Consider the following 22,859-nt stretch of genomic DNA (forward strand, 5'->3'; position numbering starts at 1 on the left):
CTCTCAGGGGAGACTGGAAGGGAGGACAGACACTAGGATATGGAAGCAACAGCCCCCAGCCCTGAAAATGGGGTGTTGTTTGGCCAACTGGACTGCAGACTCTGTTTTCAGTTAATAATTTTTATTTCATTGTGAAAGCTTCCATTCTTTAATTAACAGTATCATGCTTGGGGCGCCTGGGTGGCACAGTCGGTTAAGCGTCCGACTTCGGCCAGGTCACGATCTCGCGGTCTGCGAGTTCGAGCCCCGCGTCGGGCTCTGGGCTGATGGCTCAGAGCCTGGAGCCTGTTTCCGATTCTGTGTCTCCCTCTCTCTTTGCCCCTCCCCCGTTCATGCTCTGTCTCTCTCTGTCCCAAAAATAAATAAACGTTAAAAAAAAAAAAAAATTTAAACAGTATCATGCTTTAAAAAAAAAAAAAAAAGAAGACTTTATTTTTTTTAGGTAATCTCTACACTCAACGTGGGGCTTGAACTCACAACCCTGAGATCAAGAGTCACATGCTCTACTGACTGGGCCAGCCAGGCACCCCAACAGTGTCATGCTTTTGAGGGCAGCACTTTTCCTAGGAGGGTGGCGGGGTATAGGGACAGGTATCTTAAGTACACTACCTAATGTCACCAATTTCTGCCTGAGATTAAAAAGACAGAGATGCCCCCTTCCTTCCCTCTTTATTCATTGGAGAACCTCCTCTATCTCCTCACCCCTCCCTCAGCTCACACCTTCTCCCCTCTCTCTCCCTGGCTCCCGGAACTGGTCTGTGGCATTGGCAAAAGTTAAATACAGAGAATCAGTGAGAAGGAAGACAGAGAGATTAGGCTCCCTCAGGAGAAGGGGTCCCCATCTCACCTCGCAGGTTGGCCAGGTAAGTAGGGGTGGGATGCTGGGGGTGAGCTTGGGGTGGGTGACTCCCCTTTCCAGAACCTCTGAGCTTTCTGTAACAGGCCCAAGGACCTGGTGTCATCAGCCGACTGCGCAGGGAGGGAACCTCCCCTTGCTGACCTGGCTGACCCCCATCTGGAGGCTGGCCAAACTCTGCAACTCAGTGTGGCCTTGTCTCGGAGCCGTCATCAATGACAGTACCAGCAGCCACAGCAGAGAAGATTGTGTACTGAGGGCTTGCTTGGTGTCTGCACTATGCTTGCGCATTCTTCGTTCGTTGTCTTTTTAAATCCTCACAAACCACATGAGCATTTAATTAACCCCAATTTACAGATGAGGCAACTGAGGCTCAGAGGAGTTAAGTGACTTCCCACAGCCTTGTGGTTTATAAGTGACAGTGTCAGGACTCAAACCCAGTCTGACCGACTCCGGAGCCTGTAGAGGGTGGATGAAGCTGGACCAACATTGCTCCTGCCCTACCACGCCAGCTCACCCCCAGGGCATTACTGGGCAATACCTTCAGCACTCTGCAGCCCATCTGACCTCTGCTCATTTTTTTTTTTTAATGTTTATTTATTTTTGAAAGAGGGCAAAAAGAGAGGGAGACGCAGAATCTGAAGTAGGCTCTAGGCTCTGAGCTGTCAGCACAGAGCCCAACGCAGGGCCCAAACTCATGAACCATGACAGGAGCAGAAGTCTGACACTTTACAGACTGAGCCATCAAGGCGCCCCTGATCTCCTGCTCATCTTAAGCCCAGTTCTGCCCCAGGGCCTGGCCCACCCTCCCAGAGCTGGGGAAGGAGCAGGATGGGCTCCAGAATGTTCTACAGCTCCTCCATCCTCAACACCCCCAACCCCTGTAGCTATTTCAAACACTTGTAATGCAAAGATCTTATCTGTCCTAGACTTGTTCATTGTGCTTATAACACACTTGATTCATGTCTCAAAAGTGACGGCTGCTTGGGTATTTCATGGAGAGGGGAGTTGGTGGCAGAGCCAGTGCACTCTGGCACGTGGGACGGGGCCTGAGCTCAGCTTGGCACACTGACGGGGCACAGCCTGGCCAGTGTCGGCGTCACACACACGTCAGAGTAGCCATGGTCACTTTTGTTAGTTGAGATTAATGCACTCGGCCCGGAAAAAGAAAGAAGGGAGGGGGGCAAGCCCAACAGGTCCAAGTGGGTGAGGGAGCAGGCACCACAGACTCCTGGGGGCAGAGTTGACCAGAGATTTGTGGCTCAGGCTGGCAAGAAGGGATGCCAGGGCTCTGGTGATCACCCCCTCCCCCGCCCTGGGGGAGGGGGGGTTCTCTCCCTGCCTCCCCACTGCTTCCTGCTCTTACCCCACATTGCCTGGGGCACCTGAAACCACCTCCCTCACCTCCCAGGAACACAGGCTTTGGAGTCCAAGGAACCTGGGTTTGAATCCTGAGACTCTAAGCAAGTTACTTAACCTCTCCGGACCACAGTAATGCTAATGTTTATTAAGTGCCCACTATGTGCCAGGATAGTTCGTCTACTTACTAAATCCTCAAAACCACCTTATGAGGGTTGGCGCTATTATTATTGCCCCTATGTTATAAACAAGGAGACCGAGGTTTAGGTCGAGTAATTTGCCAAAGCTGGTAGCTCGCAGCTCCCCCGATGTGCAGGTGGCTGGTTGGTGTGTGGGGACACTCAGAACCACTGGCTCGGCCCCAGCCCACTTTGCAGAGAGGCTGCAGACCCCCCTGTAGCAGCCAGGCATGCTGAGCCAGGTGAGCAGGCTGCCGGCATCCCACTTCAGAGGCCTCTCGAACCCTGTGGAAGGCCTTTCCTGCCCACCTCCCTGAAAGGCTCTTCCTCCTTCCTCGGGGATGGGCTGGGGGCCTCACCTGGTGTGGGCGTGTCTCCAGGTGACACAAGGGAAGGGCAGGGGCTCTCAGGAGGAGCCTGTGTACTTGGGGTGCATTTGTTTTTAATCGACTCCTCCCAACCACGTGCTTGGCCCAGGGTGGGCCTGATGTTCCACTAGGTGATTGGAGCGGTCCCCAGAAGGGGCTGCTTTAAGGGAGGGGTCTTCTTGGATAGCTCCTTATCCCCATTCTTCAGGTCCTAACCCACCAGTCACTTCCTGAGGGAATGGCTCAGGCCAGGCCCTTGTCCTGTCCCCTTATTGCAGTACTAAGTGTTGCTTTAATCACCATCTCCCCTCCCCTCCAGGACTGAGTGCTTTTTGAGGGCGGAGACAAAATAACTTTGCTCATCACTGCCCCTAGGGCCTGGACCCACCTGACTTCTGCACAGTAAGCCAGAGCCTGCCTGGACCCACAGTGCCCCAGGGAGGCAGAGATGTAGCAAGAGGGTGTCCCCAGTGGTGATTGCAGCCGAGCAGATCTGACCCTGATCTGAGGATAAGCCCTGCCATCAGAGATAGGGACGGGCCCCCATCAGCCTCAACTTCCTGCACCAGTTCACAAAAGAAACCAAACCAGAACTTACAAGGGACAGGTACCAGTGGAACGGCCCTCTCAGCCTCAGACCCTTCACCTTGTCTGGCACCTGCCTTGAGCACTCGGGCTTTGGCCTCTGTGAAGGTTGCTTCCCCAACAACAGCAACAGCAGCAGTAACAGTATTACTGAATATTCACCCAGTGCTTACTGTGTTCCAGGCCCTGTACCAAGCACCTTCCATGATTATCTCTCAGAATCCCTCTAACAACCTCAGAAGACAGGGGCCGTTTTCATCTTCATTTTACAGGTGAGGAAACTAAAACTCAGAAAGGTTAAGTGATGTTTGCAAAGTTGCCCAGCATGTGAGGGGTGGAGGTGGGATTGTGAAGCCAGAAGTCTTAACCTCCAAATGCCTCCAGGGCATGCCTCTCTAATTTGATAGTCAGGGGCAGGTCCCACCTGCTCATTGGGCCCATTCATTCACACGTGAAGTACGTTCACACACGCAGAATTGACTGGAACGTGAAGCCCTGTCCCACACCCAGGGCTCAATAGGGCACTCATTCATATTTATTGAACACCTGCTGTATGCCAGATCCTGTACTAGGTGCCAAGGATTCACTGGTGAACAAAACAGACCCAAACCCTGCTCTCATGGAGCATATATTCTAGTGGAAAAGAATAAAATACGTATCCAATTACAAACCGTGATACAGGCCAAGAAGAAAAACTACAGCTGGTTTTGGGGCAGAACAATATGGGAGGACATCATTGAGACAGGGGAGGAGGCCTTTCGGAGATAACATTTATACCGTAACATAATTAATCAATCAGCCAATTGGTTAATCCAGGCCATAGCGGTGGTCAGTTTCATCTGCTGTGATTTGCACCTGCTGTGATTTGCGTAGTAGATGTTTCCCTCAGCTTTCGTCTCCATCAAGGAAAGGGCTGCAGTCCACGGCCATTTTGCCATTTGCTGAGAGAAGAGCCCTTGAGTTTCCAGACCTTGGTGACCTCAGAACAAAAGGTGAAGGAAAGTATGACCTCACTTAGCTTTTTTGATAAAGCGGGAAGGGCAGGGTCCCCCACACCCCATCAGTAAGTGAGCGGCTGGCCCCCCGCCCGGCCTCCCTCCCCTCCCCGCCCTCGGAAGTGTGGTGCTCTGTCGCCACCTGGTGGACGTAACAGACCATGCAGGGGTGGCCAAGCTCCTCCGTCCAGGGTAGGATTCAGATTGTTGTGGCTTCCCTTGGGCGGCGGCTGTGAAAAGGAGGCAGAGGGTTTAGGTGACTTCCTGGCAAGGGGCGGGGAAGAGGAGAAGGAGCGAGGGTGGATGGGGAACTGCTGCTTGAGAGTCAACTGACTGGAGATGGACAATGGCCCCATTGTGTCCGGGGCCTTGACCTTGATTTCCTGCCACTCTCATCTCCGGCGTGGCATCACCCGGGTCTGATTGGCCGGGAGTCCACTCCGTGACAGTGGGCGGGCCCCGCGGCTGGAACGCGAGCAATGGGCTCCCCGAAGGGCCGGACGCGTGACCGGTCCAGTCCCCCCAGGAAGCCCAGGGAAAGCCAACACCTCTCAGAAGTCCTTTCCTCCTCTCTCTGCCCCATGGGGAATGTGGGGGAGCCAGAGCCGTGCGCGCTCTCGTTGAAAAGCGTGCTGCCGGGTTGGTTAAGGACTGAGGGCTCTCCTCTCAAAGACCCTGCCCCAAATTAATTATGGGATCCTTGGACACAGTCTGTAGAACCACCCACCCCACCCCCCTTTGTTTTTAAGTACACATCCATGGATACCATTCCCATTGTAAAAAATCTTACTCAATGCAGTAAAAAGCTAAAGTTCTCACCCTCTGTCACACTCAGCACCCTCCTCAGGTAACTACTGTTGTTTCATGTGTGTCCTTCCTGACTTCATATGACAAATCTGTCTATCATTTAGTGTATGTACTCTCTGGGCCTCACTTTTCTAATCTGTAAATGGGAATGGAAATAATAGAAAAGCTACCTGAGATCATTCTCAGGTGTTTAATTCGGCACCTGGCACGGGGTCAGTGATTATTGTTACCATCGTTGCCATCTTTCCTGTCAGTATCCTCAGACCTCGGACCCAAATCTGAAGTCTAGATAGAAACCTTTTCTCACTCTACAGCCTGCTCCTCCCCCTCCTGCTTCTCCCTTCTAACAAACTGTGATAAAAATCTGTGTTCCCTAATGCCTGTGTGTGTGTGTGTGTGTGTGTGTGTGTGTGTGTGTGTTTAAGCCAGAAAGAGCATCTGGTGTTTTCTGCATGTTCTTCCCTGCCCTTCCCTTCCCTCACCCTCACTCTTCCCCTTGCCTTCCATGTTTGACCTAGATGCAACCCCTCACCCCACTGCAGGGGGAATATCCCATTCTGTGCCAGAGGAAGAGACTTCCATGGCCCACAAGGTGCTGCTGAACCCACAGTGACTCCACATAAAAGCAGTCCCCTGGGAGTAGGGCTAGTGGCTCAAGAGGGAGGGCACTCTGTGACAGGCCACACGGTAGGGCAGTAAGTGCAGGGTCAGCTGGCCGAGAACCCCAGGTTGTGGCCAAGGGCAAGTCCCTTGGCCTCTCTGAGCCTCAGCTATCTCACCTGTGCAATGGGCTCTCCTAACAACAGCCACCACATTGAGCTGCTGTGAGAATAACGCGGCACCCATAAAGGGACCTGGCACTGAGAAAACGAAATGGTAGTTATTATTATGTTGGAAAACGAAGTGTCATGTTTATTTAGCATTTTATGCTTGCAAAGGGAATTTATAAGTTCTTCCTTCTTTTTAAAAGGAGCTAGTCTGTGGAGAAGGAAGTTTGGTTTTGATTTACAAGTCTCCAGAGAAAGGGAAATTCCTTTACCTCCGCTTTTGTTGGAGCAGCCAGTTGTCACTTCCTGGAGCTGTTGCCGGTCTCTCAGATGGCCCACAGAGCTCCCTCCAGCCAGAGAACACCAGAGTATGGGACACTGAAGGACCTCCCTGTTCCAGAGGGTGCAGCAGGGATAACATCAATCCCATGTAAGTAAGACAAGGCCAAATCACCCATTCAATGAACAGCCGTCGGGCAGGTGCTCTGAGCCCAGCCTTTATCACATGGCACTGCACAGCCCAGGGTCCCTGTGACGCAGGGGCTTAATTAGGGTAAAAAAAATTACTACACATACTAGCTAATATGCACTCGGTTCTTATTAGATGTCAAGTATGTTATAAGCACAGTGAGCAAACGTAGGACAGATAAGATCTTTGCCCTCAAGTAGCTTGTCTTTTAATGGTTTTTCACATGATACCCTCCTTTTTTTTTCCTTTGGCATAATTTACACATATTAAAATTTCCCTTTTCTTAGTGTAAAGTTCTGTGAGTTTTGACAAACACAGTCATGTAACCACCATCACAGTCAAGGTATAGAATATGTTCATCGCGTCCTGAATGTCCCTCTTGCTCTTTAGTGACCGACCCCTCCCCCCGCATCCCCAGGCACTGGCAGCCACTGATCTGATGGCTATCCTTATAGTTTTGACTTTTCCCAAATCGAATCCTTCAGTATGTAGTCATTTGAATCTGGCTCCCTTACTTACCACGACGACCACGACGTTTTGATACCTATCCGTATTGTTCATGCCTTGTTTTCTGTCTTTCCACTTTTTTATAATTTCTAATTTTATTTATATTTTGAGAGAAAGAGTGAGAGAGAGCAGGGGAGGGGCCAGGAGAGAGGGACAGAGAGAATCTCAAGCAGGCTCTGCACTGTCAGCACAGAGCGTGATGCAGGGCTCCAACTCACGAACCGTGAGAGAGACCATGACCTGGGCTGAAATCAAGAGTCAGAGAGAGACTTAACTGAATGAGCCACCCATGCGCCCCTCTTTCCACTTTTTTTTACAAAACTTTTCCAATATAAAGTTAAAAGAATAATTTAGTCAATACCTATAAACCCACCACCTGGATTCAATAATTGTTTCCCTTTTGCCATATTTCAAAATGATGTATATACATAGGCATATATATTGGCTGAACCGTTTGAAAGTACTTCTAGAACTTCAACACAGGGCTCCTGGGTGGCTCAATTGTTAAGCATCTGACTTCAGCTCAGGTCATGATCTCACAGTTGGTGAGTTTGCATCCTACATCAGGTGGGTTCAAGGCCCCACTTTGGGTGAGGGCAGGACCCTCTTGAGGTAAAACATGAGCCCTGGGTGAGCACCGCCTCTCTCTGTCTCTCTGTCTCTCTCTCTCTCTGCCCTTTGTGGGATTCTCTTTCTTTCTGCCTCTCACTTACTTGTGCCCTCTCTCTCTCTCTTTTTCTCTCAAAATAAATACATAAGTAAATTAAAATAAATCCTCAACATCTATTACCTAGGAAGGAGGACATCTGATGAGCATGTCATACAAGGAAGTTGACAACAATTCCCAAGTGTCATCTACTACCCATCCATTTGCAAATGTCCCCTATTTAAAAAAAAAAAAAAAAAAAAGTCTTTTGTAACTTTTTACCTGGCAGAGTTTTGTTTCTAAATTTTTAGTTTTGAAGACATTATAGACTTACAGTAAGATGCAGAAAGTTAAGAGATCCATCCATTGGACGGCCTCCTACAATGGGTGGCATCTCATATAGAGCTGTTGGAAAATATCCAAACCAGGACATTGACATTGGTACATTATTGCTAATTAGACTGTAGACCTGATTAATTTTCACCATTTATAACCTGCACTCATTTGTGTGTATGGATGTGTGCATAGCTCTATGCACTTAAGTCCTGTGTACAGATCTGCATCTCCACCACCACAGTCAAGGGGTGGACTGCTACCTCACCACAGAAGGACTCTCTGGTGCTGCCTGTCTATATGTACCCGCTCTCGCTACTTGCCTCCCTGTCCCCAGGTCACCGCGATCTGTTCTCCAACTCTATAGTCTTGTTGTTTTGAGACTATTATATACGTGAAATTACACAGTATGCAACCTTTTGAGATTGAACTTTTTTTCACTAAGCAGAATGCCCTTGAGGTCCCTCTAGGTTGTCTTGTGTGTTATCAACAGTTCATTTGCTTTAATGGCTGAGTAGTATTCTCACACAGATGTGCCATACTATAGCCTCCAGTTGAAGGACATGTGAATTATTTCCAATTTTGGCAATTATGTAAATACAGTCACAGACATTTGTGTACAGCTTTGCATGTGAACGTAAGGTTCATTTCATTCGGCGGCATCACTCGGTTGCACAGTCAAGTGTAAGTTTATCTTTATGTGAACTGGCCAACTCTTCTGCAAACTGGCCGCACCGTTTTTGCATTCCCGGCAGCTTGTGTGAGAGTTGCCATTGCTCTGCATCTTGCCAACACTAGCTGTTAGCACTTAATTTTTTTCTTTTTAATTCTAGCCATTCTAATATATGTGTAATGGTATCCCACATAACTTTTTAAAACTTTTTTTTAACATTTATTCATTTTTGAGAGACAGAGAGAGACAGAGCATGAGCAGAGGAGGGCCAGAGAGAGAGGGAGACACAGAATCCAAAGCAGGCTCCAGGCTCTGAGCTGTCAGCACAGAGCCCAATGTGGGGCTTGAACTCACCAACCATGAGATCATGACCTGAGCTAAAGTCAGATGCTTAACCAACTGAGCCACTCAGGCACCCCACATACCTTTTTTTAAAATATTTATTTATTTGGGGGAGAGCGCAAGTGGGGGAGACATAGAAAGAGGAGAACAGAGGATCTGAAGCATGCTCTGTGCTGACAGACTGACAACAGTGAGCCCGATGCGGGTCTCGAACAAACAAACCGTGAGATCATGACCTGAGCTGAAGTGGGACGTTCAAACAACTGAGCCACCCAGGTGCTCCCCACATAGCTTTTATATCATACATAAGCCCGAGTTATAACTGTTCTGCAAACCCTCCAGTGGCTTCCCATTAGAGTCAGAATAAAATTCAAACTCGTATCTAAGGCCTGCCAGACCCTCTTCCTCATCTTACAGGCTTTGCCCCTCGCTCTGCTCCAGCCCCAGTGACCTGACCTCCCATGTTTCTCCACCACAAGGCTTTTCACTTGTGGTTCCATATGCCTAGAATGTTTTTGCCCAGGTATCCACCTGGCTCATTCTCTGTCACATCAACTTCTCTGAGAAACTTCCTGGTAGTCAAAATGAGCCATATCCCCACCCTCCTCTTCATAATTCTCTTAGCCTGTTTAATTTTTCTTCATAGCACTTACCTCTTCTTGATATAATATATGTCAGTCACTGAATTGGTTCCTGTCTGTCTCCCCCATAAGGACAGGGATTGGCTCTCAATGACTATCTCCACTGCTCAACACAATGCTTGGCACAGAGGAGACACTCGATAAATACTTGTTGAATGAGCGTGTATCAGAAACCTCTGGTGACCCTCTTCTCATCCTTCTGACCCACCTTTTACTCATCTGGCATCCTGGCAACCAGCTTGGAGCAGGTGGAAGCCCCTGGGCTTAGCTGCCCCCCACAGCTCTTGCCGTCTGCCCACGGCAAGCGCCGGGGCCTGCAAGTGTGAGGAGGTTAGGGGCTGGAGTTGGCAGATAGAGGCTCCCTTCTCTGACACTCGGTGGAAGTTTTGAAGTGCACTCAGCAGGTCCCAGCGGACAGAGCCCCGGTTGCCCACAGCACTGACCAGCTCCATAGCACACATGTCCTGGCTTTCTTCCCTTCTCATCCACTGTCCCACTCCACTGCTCCTAGAATCGGTGCTCCCTAGAGCAATGCTCCACTGCTCCCTAGAATCAAGTCCCTAGAGGTGACTTGCAAGCAAGCCCTTCTTCTGCTTCCTCTACCTGCAAGGAGGTAGCAGGGGTGGAAAAGAGTCCAGATTAAATTAAAACAAATATATGGAGGGGCGTCTGGGTGGCGCAGTCGGTTAAGCGTCCGACTTCAGCTCAGGTCACGATCTCGCGGTCCATGAGTTCGAGCCCCACGTCGGGCTCTGGGCTGATGGCTCAGAGCCTGGAGCCTGTTTCCGATTCTGTGTCTCCCTCTCTCTCTGCCCCTCCCCCGTTCATGCTCTGTCTCTCTCTGTCCCAAAAATAAATAAGCGTTAAAAAAAAAAAATTAAAAAAAAAAAACAAATATATGGAGCTTATAGTCTAGTGGGAGAGACAAATGAGAATTTGAAAAAGAAAACAAAATTTAAATACCTGCAGGTGAAGGGATAGATTTTTCAACAAATGGTACCGGAATAACGGAATATCCAACTGGAAAACAGTGGATCTCAATCCTTACTTCCCAACATACCTGAAATACATCCAAGAACTAAAGATTTAACAAAGAAAAACTATACAACTTCCAGAAGAAAGCAGAGGTGAAAATCTACATGACCTTGGGATAGGCAGAGTTTTCTTAGATCACAGGTAGAACCAATCATAAAAAAGGGAGGAGAGACAGCATTATATGTCACAGAGTGGAAAAGAGTTTTGCAGTTCATATTTTTGACAATAATCTGCATCTACAACATACGGAGAAATATGTAAATAAAAAGAAAGCAAACAACCAAATTAAAATACGGCAAAAGATTTTTAAAAATGCTTTAAAGGAAGATATACAAATATTCGTAAGTACTTGAAAAATTTGTTCAGTGTTATTAGCCATTAGGGAAATATAAATTAAAACCACAATGAGATGACACCATACACCCATTAGAATGGCTAAAATTGAAAACACTGGTAATAAGTGTTGACAAGGATGTGGAGCAACTGGAATTCTCACACACTGCTGGTAAGAGTGTGAAATGGAAAAACACTTTGGAAAAAAGGTTGGCGGTATCTTATAAAATTAAACATACACTTACCATCTTACAGTTCTCCATCATATATCCAATGTAGTTATTTACCCGAAGGTAATAAAAATGGATGTCTACACAAAGACTTGCATGCAAATTGTCAACCCTAACCCTAACCCTAACCCTAACCCTAACCCTAACCCATTCATAATAGCCCCAAACTGGAAATGGCCCGGGTGTCCATCAACAGGCCAATAGATATATTGTGGAATATTCATACTCAGTAATAAAGACACGAATACTGATAAGTGCTACAACATGACTAAACCTCCAAAACATTATGCTGACTGAAAGCAGCCAGACAGAAGAGTATAACCTTGTGATTACATTTAAATGACGTTCTAGAACAAGCCAAATGGAGCTATGGGAACAGGAAGTAGAGCAGTGGTTGTCTGGGGCTGGCCATAAGTGGGTACAGAATACTGACTGGAAAGAGGGATCAGGAAAATTGTACAAGTTATGGAAATACTCTGTATCTTAAGTAGAGTGGTGGATATATGGATATGGGTCATAACTCCTCTAACTGTGAACTTAAACAGATGCCTTTTGTTTATGCAAGCTATACCTCAATAAGGCTGATTTTATTTTTATTTCTTTTAACGTTTTATGTATTTTTGAGACAGAGAGAGACAGAGCATGAACGGGGGAGGGGCAGAGAGAGAGGGAGACACAGAATCGGAAACAGGCTCCAGGCTCCGAGCCATCAGCCCAGAGCCCGATGCGGGGCTCGAACTCACGGACCTCGAGATCGTGACCTGGCTGAAGTCGGACGCTTAACCGACTGAGCCACCCAGACGCCCCAATAAGGCTGATTGTAAACACGAAGTAGTGATCGCTTGTGATAAGTGTTCCAGAGGGAAGATATTATGGTATTATAAGAGAAGAAAATGGGGAAGAAAGACTACTTCTGATGGCTGGGCAAGGAAGTTCTCTTCAGGAGGTGATACTGGAGCAGAGATCTCAATGTTAAGCTGGAGACACCCAGGGAAAGATCTAGGGGAGGGCACTTGAGGAAAAGGTCACCTCAGGAATAAAGACCCAGAATCAGGAAGGAGTTTGGTGCTCTTGGCCACAGTCCCCAGCCCAGTGTGACTGGTTAAGTGGGTGGGGCAGAGTGCAAGGAGACTGGGTGGAGAGGTGGGCAGGAGCCTGATCCTGAAGGACTTTATCAGCCCTGATAAAGGTTTGGAATTTGAAATGGATAAAATGCACATGATCTAGTGGGGTAGAAACACAGAAGCAAATAAAAGCAATACGGGGTTATGGGTGATATATTTGGGGTGTGTACAGAAATAAAGGAGGGAGTAGTCAGAACTGGGAACCTGGGAACATCTGGGAAGGCGTCCTAGAGGAGGTGACATTTCAGTTGAGGTTTAAGGAAGAGTAGCAGAGGGGAAAGGATATTGCAGGGGAGGGAACTGTGTCCATAGAAATCCAGAGGTGCACAGCCCCATGGAACATTCAAGACCTGAGCATAATGTAAGTTTAGTTGGAGTTTTCCCTGTAGGAATAGAAGTGGCAGGAGATCTGAGGTTGTAGGGAGAGGGGCTTTTGAGTCCTGCAGAGGATGGAAAACCCCTAAAGAATTTTAAGTAAGGGAGTATTAGGGCCAGGTTTACATTTCTTTAAAAGTTTATGAAACGTTTTTTTAAGTTGAGTGGGGGTAGAGAGAGAGGGAGAGAGAGAATCCTAAGCAGGCTCCGCACATCAGTGCAAAGCCCAATACAGGGTTTGAACCCACAAACTGTGAGATCATGACATGGCCTCAGCTGAGATCAAGGGTCTGAGCCACCCAGGCACCCCCAGGTTTACATATCAGATCAAGACATCCAGAATGGGCAGGCTTGGAAAGCAAGACCACTGTTTCTGGAGTGAGATCAAGGGAAGGCCTGAACAGGAGCAGGTGGTACAAGGCGAAGGGCCTCACTCCGCTACGAGGTCACTGGGCCTGTCCTGAAGCTGGGAGACTTCCTGGTTTCTGGCTTTGAGGACTGGCTTCCCTGGGGGACGATGATCTGGTTAAGTAGGACAGATCAGGAGAAACAGGTTGAGGAAAAGAGCTGCAGTTTGAGGCGCCAGAGGGTCCTAAATGCTAACTTTGATGTGTGCCGCTCCCTCGGAGGGCTCGTTACTTGAAGATGCCTAGGCCCTGGCCCCAGTGAGTCAGAAGCAGTGGGTCTAGAATGGAGCCCAGGAATGTGTATGTGTACAAAGTGCCAAGTGCCACACCCAGTCTGATGCTGGTAGACTTCATACCTACGGAGCTGCCATTTTGGCCTCTCCAGGTGCCTGGGGCAGGAGGCAGGACAAGCACATTCTCCTCTGGACTTTGGCCAAAGCAGTTCAGAAATTCAGGCAAAGGTGACATCTAAAAGAAGGCTCTGGATGTAATGGGATCAAAGGTAGCTTGTTATCTTCGTTGCTGCAACTAAAGAATTACAATACAGTGACCCTGGTCATCATGTGTAACTCCTGATTATGTGTCCAAGATGCCTCAGAAACTAGCGGTCAGGCCAAGACTGAGCCTATGTGTGCATATGTATCCTCTCCTAGGTTGTGGATGGCAGGGCATGACAGGGATTCATGGAGTCCATGGTGAAGTCTGTGTGAGTTCTGTGCAAAGAGAGCACCTTTTACTGTGTGCACCCACCAACCTTCACTACAGCTTGATGTGCTCAGTCCTGTTATTATTTCCATTTTACAGATGAGAAAACTGAGACCTAAAAAGGTTTAGTAAATTGTTCTGGGTCCCAAGGCCAGGATGCTGATGAACCAGGGCTGGAAGACAGGTCTCTGGACCCTCCTAATCATAGCATTGCCCTCGCCTCCACAAGTGGGAAAAGTCACTTCATTTGCTTTAATTTAAAAAAAAATTTTTTTAACATATATTTATTTTTGAGAGAGAGAGAGACACAGAATGTGAGCATGGGAGCGGCAGAGGGGGGCAGGGGGAGACAAAGAATCTGAAACAGGCTCCAGGCTCTGAGCTGTCAGCACAGGGCCCCACACGGGGCTCAAACCCACAAACCAGGAGATCATGACCTGAGCCAAAGTTGGACACTTAACCGACTGAGCCACGCAGGCACCCCAGGTCACTTCATTCCTTAATCTTAAATGATCTTCCAAGCAAGGGAGCAAGGCAGAGTACAAGTTTTCTCTGTCTCATCCTGTTCAGAAAGCATCTAGGCCTTTACTTTAAAAGGCTCCCAGGGCCCAGAGGATCTGGGATTAAAAGCCTCATGGTACAGACAGAGGTATGAGGTCCCAGCCAGGAGCACTTGCCTGATCTTCTAAGGTTCTCACGGCAGTGCCACATGCTTCCAGCAACAGAAGGAGGCGGCAGCAGCAAATCTGTCCCCAGTGCACCACAGTACTGTTTGGCTATGATGAAATACTCATGGCATATGGCTGCAAAGTTACTATCTTGAGAGCGGGCAGAAATGGGATTTTTCATGTGCCAGATTTCACTCCCTCTCTGAAACAATTCTTGTAGTAAACAGAGGTTTTCTGATCTTGTTAAGATCTGGAGGATGGGAATTCCTTTACACTTTTTAAGTAAAACTATTGTCTTAGAGAATTTCACTCTATGGATGGTGCAAATGTTTTTTAAATGTTTGAAGCTCTTCTGTGCTCCCTCCCGCCCCCCTAAAAGCCAGGACAGGAAGAGAAGCTGCCACCAACTCTGTTCTAGCCCCAGACCACCCGGTGATGAGAACTCCCAGTGTCCCCTGCCTGTCAACCCTTGGCAAATGGGGTGGACAAGAGGAAAGGCTTGCTGAGTGTGGGAGGCCACAGGGTGGAGGAGGCAAGGAAGGGCCAGGAAGCGAGTAGAACGTGACTTTTAGGAGGAGAATTATTTTGAACCATGTCTTGTGTGCTGACAGCATAATGATCATTATTAGGACCTCAGATGTAACACGAAGCCCGCCCTGAAGTTAAATTTTCCCTTTCAGATAAGCGTGGCCTGTCAACCCACCACAGGATGGTTCTATGCCAACCTCCTCCACATGGTGGGGGAGGGGGGAGGTTGGAATGTTCCAGCTGCTTCCTCACTCTTACCTTTCATTAAGGACTTTGTTTTTTTTTAGTAAACAAGGCGCCGTTTTTCTACCTTAGTCTTCTAAAATCAACCTGAGAAATACTTTGTGCAAGGATCACAGCTGTTTTTGCAGCTTTCTGCCCACATTTAGTTTTGGAGCTGCTATCTGGACTCTTACCTCCCCAGAGACCCTCCTGGACACAGTGTGACCTCTAGTAGAGGGACAGACCCAGGGCCTGAATTACACCCAGATTGTTTCTGGTTTTCACAGTATTTTAAAAATTAGTTTTCACATCAAAATCCTGTTTGCTGGCTCCTCTTGAAAAATCAGAAAACCTAGCTATGGTGGGCCACATTTCCCTGTGACACGTGGCTGGAGCTGCATAATAGTGGCTCCCTTTGCACAGAGGTTGTTCTCCAGTTTGCCATAGTCCCCACCACTCTCCATCATCCCCCCCATCCACACCCTAAGTGAGGGTAGTGGTTAAAAGGCAAATATGGAGATACGAGTTTCAGTCTTGACCCTACCACTTACTTTCCATGGCCCCTTGAGTAGGTGTCTGCATCTCTCTGATGCCTGTTTTTAATCCCTAGGAAGAAGGGAATAATGCAGTTAAGGTATGAAGAGCAGAGACAGAAAGTCTAGGCTAGAGGAGGTACTCACTGAGACTTTGCCAGGTTCGTTTGTTGGTGTCTATTTCCTGTCAATAACAGAGGCCACTGGAAGATGTATACAAATGGACACACCTATTACAAACGCAAGCTTCATATATGCAAGCATTCTCTAAATTTGTTTTGTTTATTCCTGCATCCCCAGAGCTTAGGATAGTCCCCGGCACACGGTGGACACTTAGCAAATGCACTAAATGAATATGTGGGTTTATGTTGCCCTGAGTTTTCATGCTTCATATGTCATGACCTAAATTATTATTAGCAGTCCATTTTATATGTATAAATGCAAATGGACACATAGGTTGGCATATTTCAGGGCTTTTCTTCAGAGCCATTGATGGGAACTTTATTGCAGTAATCCCGAGTCACCATCTAGGAGAAAAATGTGTTTTCCTCCAGGACTGGGATCCTAAGATCATTATCCGATACCAGGTCACTTGAGGAATCAGTGCTCCAAAAAGTCACAATTAAAAATGCACACATTTATGTGATGCTTCTTGAGAACTTCTTGAGGTACTGTACCAACATTTAAAGCATGAAGTGCTCCCTGGAGCACTTTCCTCAGAAACAATACTTCAGAGAGGAGAGTGCACTTAGCTAAAACCAATGGCGGGTTCTATGCCATGTCTCAACAAGGCTAAAACCTCTGAGTGCTGGAATTTGCTCCCCATCGGATGCAACCTTCCCGGAAATACAGAAGATGGGTTGACTACCAACTGAATTCAATGTTAGCTTATTGGACTGTTGTATTACTTTTGTCTACAGGAGCCTTTCATAAGCTTGTGGCTTGGGTATTTGTGGCCTGTAGGGGTCAGCTGTGTTTTTTGTCTGCTTGGCATCCATGCTTCCTAGTTTTGGTAACTAAACTTCAATTTTCCTAGGGAAGCCATTGTTTGCACACTTTCAACTGTGGAATTGGGTGGTGGCTAATGCCACCCCCAGCTCCAGAGGAGAGCATGGAAGTAGCCAAGGTATCACGTCTTGGCTCCAGCCACACATTCAGAAAAAAGCAAGTTACCCAAAGCCAGTGCAAACACTAAGACGCCAATGTGTGTGTGTGGGAGGGGGGTGAAGGGGGAGGGGGCGGGGCACACCTGGGGGGTTGCAGTCGGTTAAGCCTCTGACTCTTGATTTCAGCTCAGGTCATGATCTCATGGTAGTGGGATTGAGCATGAGGCTCTGTGCTGAGCATGGAGCCTGCTTAGGATTCTCTCTCTCTCTCTCTCTCTCTCTCTCTCTCTCTCTCCCCCCCCCCGGCCCTCCCCCATCTGCACGCACACTCTCAAGATAAATAAAAAAACATTAAAAAAAAAAACACTCCAAACTGGAGCTTTTCTTAAGACTATTGGGAAAGAGGGGCACCTGAGTGGCTTAGTTGGTTAAGAGTCTGACTCTTGGTTTCGACTTAGGTCATGATTTCACAGTTCGTGAGATGGAGCCCCACATCTAGCTATGTGCTGATAGCACAGAGTCTGCTTGGGATTCTCTCTCTCCTTTGCTCTCTGCCCCTCCCCTGCTCTCTCTCTCTCAAAATAAATAAATAAACTTTTTAAAAAAATTAAAAAAAAAAGACTATTGGGAAAGGTAATCCTTTTTGCTTGCTGGGACTTTTTGCTGTGAGAATATAATTCTGACCCTGCCAGAGGCACTGCTGGAGAATGTAGAGAGACAGAGCAAGAGAGGAGATTCCTTGGGACAGTGGTGACAGTGTTTGAATGCCTGGATCCAGCTTTACCCGAAGCTCAGATTTACCTCTGGATTTTTGGTTTCATGAGCCGATAAATAAAATCTCTTTCCTTTTTTTTTTTTTTTTTTTTTTTTTTTGAGAGAGAGAGAAGGTGCAAGTGAGTGAGGGGCAGAGAGAGAGAGAGAGAGAGGGAAAAAGATATATAGAGAAGAAGCAGGGCTCGTGTTTACCTGAAGAGGGGCTTGAGCTCACCGGAAGTGTGACTGAAACTCATGAACAGTGAAATCATGACCTGAGCCGAATCTGAGTCAGATGCTTTAACAATTGAGCCACCTAGGCACCCTCCCTCTCCTTCTTTCTTAAAACAATTTGAAGAGCATTTTAGTCAATTGCAATGGAGATATTCCTGAATAACAAATTAGAATTTGAAAATGTAGGTCAGAAAAGGAGGCACAAAAGTGTGAGACCCATTGCTCAGATAAAAACCAAAAACCATGATCCATGGCCAGAAGCAAACTGATGAGTTTGCCTCTTTTTCCTTGACATGGACCTCAAATTCCATTAGACTCTGGCAGAGCAGTGAGCTAAGAAACAGTAGAAGAAGCATAATTTTTTTCTCATTTCTTTAATACCCTGACACACACACACACACACAAAGAATCTGGTCATCTTGTGCTGGATTTTGTGCTTGTGCTGGCCACATTCACTGGCTTTCCTTTCACATGTGTTCATTTGTCTGCTCCCGTAATGGGAAGACATTGAAATAAACCAGAGGTCAGGTCTTAGTGGGCTTTTCCAGTGTTTTAAAACTCTCTGAACTTGGGGCGCCTGGGTGGCTCAGTCGGTTAAGCATCCAACTCTTGCTTTCGGCTCAGGTCATGATCGCAGGCTCAGGTCATTATCTCACAGTTTATGAGCATTCCTTAGGATGCTCTCTCTCCCTCTCTCTCTGCCCCTCCCCCACTCACACTCTCTCTGTCCCTCTGAAAACATAAATGAACATTAAAAAAAAACCTCTTTGTTCTTGACGTAGAGGAATCCCACTAGCATTTGCCATTAAGCCTGTGAGCTCTAGAAAGATGTCATTCAGCTTGCACAGCATGTAGAGAAGTTCGTTTCGTAGAGTTACTGAGCACTTCTGCATGCCAGGCTCCAACTTCCACAAATCCATGAGCTATTGGCGGCAGGCTTTCTCTTTTTGAGGAAGCCTTGTTTCCAGTCCTCGGTCAGCTCTTCTTTACCCTTGGCGGCTGCATCTTTGCCGTGGTTGCCCTTTACCTTCTGACCAGCCTGAATTCTGCTGTCCAATGATTCTTTACAAAAGACTGCATCCCATCCCCATTTCCTGCTTCAAGGAGCTCCAGTGGCTCCCTGTAGTTTTCATATTGAATGTATACTCTTCTTCTTGGCCTCGGATAAAGCTAATACCAAGAATAAAAGCTAACCACTTGGAGCATTTACTGCATGCTGGGCACTGTGCTACAGTTTCACATGCATTATTTCATTTAATTCTCAAAATGACGTTATGGTTATTAATGTTATCCCTATTTTTTCCCAGATGAGGAAACTGATACACAGAGAGGTTGAGTAACTTGCTTAAGTCACATGAACAGTAAGTGATGGAGTCCAAATGCAACCTGTCACTCCAGCTCCAAAGCCCATGTTCCTACCAGAAGATTCTGCTATCTCCAAGGCTTTTCCACAATCTGCTCTGTCTCTACCTTACTTCTCACAACTCTACCATTTCCTTGGTCCACTTAGGCTGGTCTTACAGTTGTGCCCACTGTTCTGTGATTTTGTTGTCTTTGCTTAGTTGTTTAGCCATTCATTCATTCACTGATTCACTCATTCAGCAAATATTTACTGAGCCCCTGTCCCAGGCGCTCATGTCATCTGGATGACAGGACCAAGATTAAGAATGCTCTCTTTTCTCCCCTTCTCCAAATCCTGCCTTTCAAGGCTTTGCTCCACACCCTGCCTTTTGTGTATCCCAGCTTGGCCAATGTAGCTGGCATGGCCTCCCGCTCCTTGAATGCTGCGGGCACAGAAGGGCATGACCACCTAGTTGACCATTCAACTTCACAGGGTTCCTCCAGGTCTCATGCGATCTTGCTGTCCTATCAGGAGGCAGATGCCTGGAGGACAAGGTGAGGGAACACCTTTCCTTTAGTATCTATCAGAGCATTGAGTACACATTAGGCATCTAAAGAAATATTTTTGCATCCAATTGTTGAGTGAACAAATGGGATACAGGGAAATATGATGGTTTTTAAAATGGCCTTGTGAAGGGGCACCTGGCTGGCCCAGTTGACAGAGCGTGTGACTCTTGATCTCAGGGTTGTGAGCTCAAGCCACACACTGGGAGTAGAGCCTACTTAAAAAAGGGGAAAAAAAAAAGGTGAAATAAAATGGCCTTGTGAAAAATCTTGAATCTGGATTCTTCTTTTGATCAAGAATTCACGTAAAGTTTATGATATTCTTATGAGGTAGGTGTTATTAGCTCCCTTTTACAGATTAGATTGAGGCTCAGAGAAAATGGGTAACTTGCCCAAGTTCACAAAATGGATAAATCTCAGAGCACAGGCTCCCAACCACTGCATCATGCCTGCCTCTGCCATCCTTAGAAGATGGTTCTCCTGAATTCACAAATGTGGAAAAGCCATTGTAGTTTCTGTGGCTAATGAACTTTTACAGAAAATATGCTTTGTCAGGGTCTTCTACACAGACATTTTTCTTTATCTCTAGGGATGGAAGGAGGCTCACTGCTGTTGTAAAGAAACTTGGTGAAATTCCAGCAACTTCTACCACTGGCCCCACTGCTGAGTCCTGGGACTTGAGGTCAAATTCTAGAAAAGCGCCACATAGGATGTACTCCCTGGCCACGTCTCTCTGGTCCTTGGATGCTGCCAGCAACACTCTTGGGGTTTGGACTCACATGAGAGCACTTCTTCACCGTGGAGGTGGGGGTGGGGGTGGGGGTGGGGAATGTTCTGTTTTTCTTTTGATAGTCAGGCCCTCTCACTCCCAACCAACCCAGTAAAATGGGAGGGGCCTTACTGAAACCTGTCTCATCATCTCTTCCTCCCCAGTGTAACCCCCACGCGTCCCAGCTGGCATGAGAAACTTTCTTCCCTTTTAAGGCAGTTATCCCTGCCTTATACTCCCATCTTCACCTTGCCCTGCCCTCATTAGAATTTCAGAGGCATATGCTTGCCCCCTAAGGGCCTGGAAAATTTTCCAGCCAAAAAAGTCTTACTGTCAGAGTGTAGTTATGGACATGCGGTCTCTGGTCTTCCCTCAGCATCAGTGTTCTCTGAAGGGTAGATCTTGCCACCTGATGGTCCAAATATGATTTGGGGGTGTGCCTGAATGATCTTCATTCCTCAGAGGCCAACAGACAATGCTGTGTTCCCCTACCAACCTTGGAAAGACACTGGAATCACTCAGCATTCCTTCTCAAAATGCTGTTCACACCCCTTCTTGGATCTCTCTTTATCTTGCCCTCTCTTTCAGCAACCCTTTCCCAAACCACTGCTGCTTCTCCTTCCTCTCCAAGTCCTTCTTTGTCTCAGTTCCCAGCATGTTTCCTTCCACCATATCCTTCAAACTTCATTCTGGCCCAACTCTATCCCTGCCCTACCTGATGTCCAGTTGGAGTTCCCTTCCTCAGCTCTGCATACACCCCAGGTCTGGTTGCCCCTGCCCTGCTCCTAGTATCTTCCTGCCCACCGATCTCTGCCCCTTGGAACCTGGGCTGATGTTTTCAATCTCCTCTATTAGTACAACTCTTTCTGTCTGAAGCTATGGTTTTTTTTTTTTCTACCTTTCACAACTGTCTTTCCCCCCATTTATATGTGTTCCTCTGAAAAATAAATGTATGGGGGGGGTGGCGCCTGGGTGGCTCAGTAGGTTAAGCGTCCTACTTTTGATCTGGCTCAGATCATGATCTTGAGGTTCATGAGTTCAAGCCCTGTATCAGGTTCTGCAGTGACAGTGTGGAGCCTGCTTGGGATTCTCTCTGTCCCCCTCTCTCTCTGCCCCTCCCCACTGGTGTACTCTTGCTCTCTCTCTCCAAAATAAATAAACTTCAAAAATAAAAATAAGTGTATCAAAGTAAAAAAGTATCGCTTAAACACAACTATCAAGTAAATCATAAACAGTACAGGTGTTATTTTAATATGAGACACATTACCCATAAACTCCTGATCTTCAATGCCTTAGCTGGGCATTTGCCAAAAGGTGCTCACTATAAACTGATGATAAAATAACTTTTTTTGTCTGTTAAATAAAACTCAACTGAGGAAATTTCACTTTTTAAAATGTTTTTATTTATTTTTGAGAGAGAGAGAGAGAGACAGAGTGAGCAAGGGAGGGGCAGAGAGGGACACACACAGAATCTGAAGCAGGCTCCAGGCTCTGAGCTATCAGCACTAACCCCAATTTGGGGCTGGAACTCAGGAGCCATGAGGTCATGACCTGAGCCAAAGTCGGATGCTCAATTGACTGAGCCACTCAGGTACCCTTCAACCGAGGATATTTAAAGGTCTAACTGGCTTTATTACATGATTCCAAAATCGGGTAGCATCCCATGTACCAAACAGAGGGGAGTTCTGTTCTATAAAATGGAAGGTTTTATAAAAAGGTGGTTGGGGCAGGAAGTTATTAGCAAAAGAAAGGACAGGATTCTTTCACACCAGGTCACCTTCCTTTAGAAGGGTGGAGTAGAAGACTTCGTATAAGGCAGATTACCTCATTTTCCTTTAAAAGATGGAGAGCACCAGGTTACAGATTGCCTCATTGGTGCTGATGAGAAAATTCCTATGTTTATGGCAGAGGTTGAAACTGTAGTTAGGCTACGTTCTTAATCCTCCGTTTTGTGACTTGGCCAAAGTGACACCGTTTAGGGGCTATGGTTTTTATTTTTACAGGTCTAAAATCCCATAGTCTGAGAGGGAAGGACAATGTATATGAAATGTCCATAGCAGTGCAGGGAATGATCCTACAATTTAATTGAAACTCAATCAGCAAGAAGTCAAGTGGTGAGATAAGCAGGGGTTCTCAAACTGGGACCTCCACAGGATGTGAAATTTTCATTTTGAAGCTGATGGTCTAAGCCAGTAGAGGTGTAGGCCTATGGTTATAGCAAGCAAGAGAAGGGCACTGGAGGAAAATCAATTTCTGAAATGACTAACAAAAAAATCTATGCAAGTTGGACTCCTAGGTTTCTCCTCGACTTTGCTCAGGGAGTGTTTTGGTGATTTTCTCTTTCCGTTGGAAGAGAGGAAGGACTTAAGACAGGAAGTCTGAGCCTGAATGAATGAGGTCTTAAC

General features: G+C 47.0%; 1 long non-coding RNA gene across 1 annotated transcript; it reads left to right on the forward strand.

The window, feature by feature from the left end:
* Positions 1–527: 527 nt before the first annotated feature.
* On the forward strand, positions 528–8,761 carry LOC123604467. Its single transcript, XR_006715339.1, has 3 exons — positions 528–863; positions 3,531–3,619; positions 6,120–8,761. It is a non-coding gene; the product is annotated as an uncharacterized LOC123604467 (long non-coding RNA).
* Positions 8,762–22,859: the final 14,098 nt, after the last annotated feature.

This window comes from Leopardus geoffroyi, chromosome A1 (assembly GCF_018350155.1).
Source record: "Leopardus geoffroyi isolate Oge1 chromosome A1, O.geoffroyi_Oge1_pat1.0, whole genome shotgun sequence".
Classification (NCBI taxonomy): domain Eukaryota; kingdom Metazoa; phylum Chordata; class Mammalia; order Carnivora; family Felidae; genus Leopardus; species Leopardus geoffroyi.